Source organism: Tenrec ecaudatus, chromosome 7, assembly GCF_050624435.1.
Source record: "Tenrec ecaudatus isolate mTenEca1 chromosome 7, mTenEca1.hap1, whole genome shotgun sequence".
Classification (NCBI taxonomy): Eukaryota; Metazoa; Chordata; class Mammalia; order Afrosoricida; family Tenrecidae; genus Tenrec; species Tenrec ecaudatus.
The window spans coordinates 20,814,203-20,820,634 of record NC_134536.1 but is presented as its reverse complement, the minus strand read 5'-3'; positions in this window follow the sequence as shown (position 1 = coordinate 20,820,634).

Genomic DNA, 6,432 nt, shown 5'->3' with positions numbered 1-6,432 from the left:
TATCCTGGTTTTGTTTCTCTAGAGAACCCCACCTAATGCAATAGGCTACTGATGACTCCCAGGATTGGTAGGCAATACAGCAAGCCATTGATTCAAGTCCAAAGAAGCAGAGATCAACAAAACAGATGTATGATACAGAGCCAGGAAAAAACAAGCAAATTTTTCCACACCGTCTTCCTATATTGAAAGTAGGCCATGCTCTCAAGGAAATCTCATAATGGGGGCAATTACTAGATCTTAACTACCAAACCACTGAGAATCCTGAGCCAGCTTGATTGACTAAAATCCTTAATGGTTAAATGCCAAGAATAATTTCCACTTTGAGCATCATTATAGATGTGGAGGATGAGATACAGACAAATTGCAAATGTGAATTAAATTAAAATATAACATGTAAGATATCATTTAAAAATAATGATGGTGGCAACAAATGTACAGATGAGCTTGACACAATGGATGGGTGGATGGATGGATGGATGGATGGACGGATGGATGGATGGATGGATGGATTGTGATAAGAGTTGTATGAGCCCCCAATAAAATGATTTAAAAGATAAATTAGTGGAAGCATACTCACATTCTTAAAATGACTTCAGAAAAATATTTTAAAATATTAAAGAAGTGCTGAATTTGTTGTTGCTGGGTGGCATCACATCGCTTTGACCCACTGAAACCTTATGTACAACAGAGAAAAACACTGCCCGGTGCTGGGCCATTCTCATGGTCACTGCTCTGTTGAGCCCATCGTTGACTGCAGTCCTCAATTAATCTGATGGAGGGCCTTCCTCTTTGTCACTGACCCTTTGCTTTATGAAGCTTGACCTCCTCCTCCAGACACTGGTCTCTCCTTAAGACGTGTGCAAACAGGAGATGGAGTCTCGCCATCGTTGCTTCTAAAGAGCAAGCTGGTTGTGCTTTATCCAAGACAGGGTTGCTCTTTTTCTGACAGTCCTTAACAGAGCTGGTATTCTTCATCCACACTGTCATTCATATGTATCCATTCCTCCACCTTCCTTAGCTAGTTTGTGAATAGTGGGATGGCTTGTGGGCACCTGAGCCCCGGTTGTGTAGTGTTGACGCCTTGGACTGCGGTGGCAGTCAGTGCATGACTGATTGGCCTCGACTTTATGAAAGTGAGTCTGGGTTTGGGGTTTTATTGTTCTCTCCTTTATCCTCTTCTAATAAATGCCTTGCCTTCAGTGCATTATTTTTTAAATTACAAATAAAAACAAAGCTGTTATTTTAAAAAATGTTTTGGGGAATCACCTTCAGTAAAAATAATTTTTTTGTTAAAAAGATATCCTGAGTTTGAGTCACAGGAAGCCATTGAGAGCACGGAAATGTTCCGTTCCAATGTGAAATACATACGTCACTCATCTTGGAAATCTAATTAGGTTGTTCCTCCAGACAGTGAACGTTCATTTGGTTTCTCCTCCAGTACAGTGATGGGAAATTCCTTAGTGTGGCTCTTCTATCCATTATCTTTATCACTCCCATCCGTAACTGGGTAGGAGCACACAAATAAGGTACAAGGGGCGTTTACTTGGCAAGTGGTAGGCTTTGTCATGCTGCTGAATGTAAACGTGAGCCATCTCAGAAGAAGGAACAATGGAATCCAACAGATATCAAGAAAGAAGAGTCACGAGTCGGGTGTGTGGGAGATCCCTGCCTGAAGTGGATGAGGTAGAAGAGACACCACAGGCTGCAGCATCAACACCAAGAGACAGTGTGATGGTCTTATAGGTCTAAAGAACCCATCAAAGGCTAAGGGGTCATGTGACTGAGAGACTGAAGACTCTACTTGTCAGCACAGCTGAGATGAGGAGCTATTGACAAAAGGACAGGATACTTAATGCTTTTAGTTTTTTTATTTTGCCTGAACATTGACATATTTTATTAATTCCAACATATCTCTTCCCATACAGTTCTGTTGTTCAATCCCATACTTAATGTTTTCTGATCCTAACTTGTAGTGAGATATCGTGTTAATTTCCCTAATTATCTCCATAATGGTGAGCATTGTCTGTGAGTCCAGCGCAACAGATTCCTGAATGCAGCAGAGAAGGGGAGCGCCATGGGAACGGTGGTTGGTATCAGAGTAGTCTAAAGACGATGGAGGATGGAAGCATATATGGTCTCTGTCTGTGATAATCAGCCTGGGGTTGGTATGAACCTGGATTCTCTTCCTTTGTGCATCTAGAGGAAATCAAAAGTGACCCCAATGCCACTGCCTCGTCAGAGAAGAGGATTCTTTTCAGAATTAAAATATACACCCTTGGGAAATTAGTACATTATGCCAAGGAAAGGCAAAAAGAGCAAGAAAGAATTAAATACACACCAGATATACAATTGCATATTCTTTTCCAAAAGTTATCTTTCCATAAAAATGTAATTATAAAAGATTTAGCAAAGTTATTTTAATCATAGAACTTAGCCGTGGTGATTTGAGCTCATTCAAAACTGATAAAATTCTATCTATGGGCAGACACCTTTTTAAGAAGAACTGGTTTTAAAATGCACGTTGTATCGTGATAATCTTATATTTCCTTTTACGAATATTTTCAAAAACTTGCACAAGGATTGATGATGCAAAGTACCAAATGCAACGTATCTTCCTGTGGCTGAAATGGAGGTCCTATGCACCTGGCCCTAATCCGTTAGTAGTGTGACTTAACTGACTGCGTCCCTCTAACGTGTTCAGTAGGACTTCCCAGCATCTGCATCCACCAACGTGGACGCTATTTGAACTGTAAAAGTGCTGCTGAAGTACACAATTTTATTATACTCCACTTCCTTTTCTCCTTATAAAAAACTGTGATGAAAAGAGACAGCGCACGCCATTTACCTATGGACCTTCCCTGACGTTGATTACACCGCTCATGTTGTGCCGTCGTTCGTTATCACTAAACTCTTCCCAAATTTTGAACCACCATTAATAAAAACCTAGTTATATGCCTAATAACAAAATAGAACAAAACTCCTTCTTCCTGCTTCCTTGACTCCTGGGAGCCATTAATAACCTTTGATTTCTATATATTTGCTGATTTCATACAAGTGAGAGTATATAGCATTTTGCCTTTGGGGGCTGGCTTGTTTCTGTCAGCATATTTTCAAGGTTCGAACATGAGGCATGCACCAGATTTTAATTTCTCTTTGGGGCTGCACAGTCGTCCATTGTCTGTATAGATCACGTGTTTTGTTGAGCCATTCATCTGTTGTTGACCATTTCAACTGCATCCCCCTTTTGACTCCTGGTGAAATGTGCACCATGAATATTGGTGTACAGATTTCTGTTTGCACTCCCACCTTTCCTTCTTCTGGGTGGGTACCTTAGATTGCATCCTGCGGGTGCAACAAAGGGCTCCAACCTGACTAGACTTGTGGGGATGGCAAAGCACCAGGCAGTGTTTCCTTCTGTTATATAAAGGGTTGCAATGAATCAGAACTGACTCAGCAGCAGCGTGGTCATTTTACTAATTATGGCAGTTACATAATTTCATTTCAACGTGAAGACATATAAAAATGTAGGAGTGGTATTCAGCCTGGCAATCGGGTCACAGCCTGATGGTGCCTCCTTGTGGGCGTGGCCTTCTCAGAAGGAGGGCCTTGAGAACCTCCCCTTCTCTCTGTGTGTCTGACTTCACATTCCTGCTAGCTGACGCTGGTTACTCTCAAGGCCCTGCATGCGGATCCATATGGCTCTGCAGCCACCAACCTGTGATGTTTCTGCTTTCTGCATCCTTGTTTGTCACGTCATGAGTCTGAAGCGGGGCTTATGGACTAGACTCTAACTTATGCCCTTGAGGGGGCCGAGATGGGATGTTTTCTCAATATGTAACTACTCTCTTTCTTTTATTTTAATACTTCTTGATATAAAACTCTTTATTATACTTATGTAAGTGTCACTGGATGTTTCCCGAGTCAAGCAGGCCTAACACACTGAAGTTCAACTTTTTGGAGAACCGCTACACTGTTTTCACGGTGGCTGCACCGCTGGCATTTCCAGCAGCGATGGACAAGTGCTTCAGTTTCTTTTTCACCAATGCCTTTTGTTTTCCTTTATTAATTTTTTAATAAATTCATCATTAACATTCTAATGGGGGTGAGGTGATATCTTATCATGGTTTAGATTTTCATTTCCTCCACAGCTAATAATGCTGAATATATTTCCATGGGTTTGTTGGACATTTGAATATGCTCTTTGGTGAATTGTCTGTCATTCATCCATTTTGTTAGAAAGCTATCATCTTATTGTTATTAAATTATAGAAGTTTTACGTATATTTGGGGTCTTGGGTCCTTATTTGATTATAGGTATCCGAAGGTGGCATAAACAGTCTATCCTTCAACTACTAAGCAATGCGTTGGTAGTTTAAACCCACCCGGAAGCACCTTGGAAGGCAGGTGTGGCTCTCTGCTTCCAATGGACCACAGCCTTGAAATCCAGACAGAGCCATTCTGCTACGTCCTTGTGGTGACGCCACGCGTTGTACTCGATTTGAGAGCAACTAGCAACAACAATATTCCATATGTGTTTCATAAAAAATGTTCTCCCCAGTGGTAGGTTCTTTTCCCTTTGTTCATGCAGTCTATTGATCAACAGACATGTGTGAGGTCCAGAGGTCAGGTGCATCTAGCTTATCTGCATTGCTTGAATACTGTTGGCATAGCTGATTCTCTGCCATGAAACACGAGGTCCCAATCCTTGCTTCTGCATTTTCTTCGTAGAATGTTCTGCTTTTAGTTTTCACAGTTGGATCCCTGGTCCACTTTGAACTGGTTATTGTCTATGCCAGCGGTTCTCAATCTGTGGGTCGTGACCCCTTTGGGGATCAAAAACCCCTTTCACAGGGGTCACCCAATTCATGCCAGTGCCAAATTGCAGTTGTGAAGTAGCCATGAAAACAATCTTATGGTTGGGGGGGGGGGGGCGGGGGGTTGGTCACCACAACATGAGGAACTGTATTAAAGGGACACAGCATTAGGAAGGCCGAGAACCATTAGTCTATGCTATGACTTACACTTTAGTTTTGGTAGTCATGTGTGAAGGAGAGTCCATGTGAACAAGTACACAAACTTGAGCAGAATTATGTTACTCATTGTTTTTGTATATTGTGGTGATTACAAAATACATCAGAAACTCGTGACCTACCTCGATTTTTTATCTTTGTAGCTAGAGACTAGGTGGAGCTTTTGTTCTTTTCTACGATGGCAACTTGTTTCATATAGAAACAAAAAAGAATTTTAAAGTACTTTCTTTTAAAACTGATCATCCAATTCATTCTTCTGGGTTTTATAATTTACACTTCTTAAGTTATTTTTAGGAGCCCAGATGACACAGTGGTGAAGGGACTCCGCTTTTAACATTAAAGGTCCCTGGTTTGAACCCACAAGGCTCCCCCTGGGAGAATGTGCTACTCCATCATATAGGGTTTCTATGAGGGAGAAATGACTCAGTGGCATTGGGTTTGATATGGGCTAATAGCATTTTATATTTTTTAAGAATAAATTTCATGTTAACCTCCACAAGTCCATATAAAGGAATTCCTTGTTTGTATACCAAACCATAGAAAATAAACCCATTGTCCTCAAGTCCATTCAAACTCATAGAGACCATATAGGACAGAGTGGAATGGCCCCATAGGGTTTCCTGGGTGTAAACCTTTACGGAAGCACTGCCACATCATTCTGCAGATAGTAGATGGTGAGAGTGAACTGCCGACTCTTTGGAAGTAGCTGAGTGCTTTAACCACCATGCCACCAGGGCTCCTGCTACATCTTAAAGATTAGGAAAACAATGTTTTTGTTGTGGCTGTTTTCAGGGGTCAGTGGTTTTATTCTGAGACATAGCAACCTAATGCATAACAGAACAAAGCATTCGCCACCCTGTGACATCCTCACAATTTCCATCCACAAGAAAACAATGAGAATGAAATACTACTTCTATTTCCTCCTTAAGGGTAGAATAAATCAAACTCATGTCGTATATGCTGAAAGCCAAACTTAGTATTTGTAGTTTCTAGTTTAAATCAATGGACCGCAGTGAAACATCACTACATTTTTAAAAAACTCTTACAAAATTCTACTCAATTGTATCTATGATTTTCTTTCACGTTGTTGTTGGATGGTATCTAGTCAGTTCTGACTCACAACAACCCTATGGATGCCAGTAGGAAGTGCTCATGCCCTTGTCACAATCATTGGCACATTTTTGATCATTGTTACAGTTACTGTATCGAGCCATCTCATTGAGGGCCTTCCTTCAGAAGTGCCTGGAAGACAGTGGATTTGGTTTCTTTCATAGATAACATTATATAGAAGGCAATGTGAATATTTGTGTTTAATAATGTTCTTCTTAAGGAAGTTGTGGATAAATTTAACGTAGCTCATTTAGTTAATATGATTTGTTAATAATTTACTAAATAAATCATTT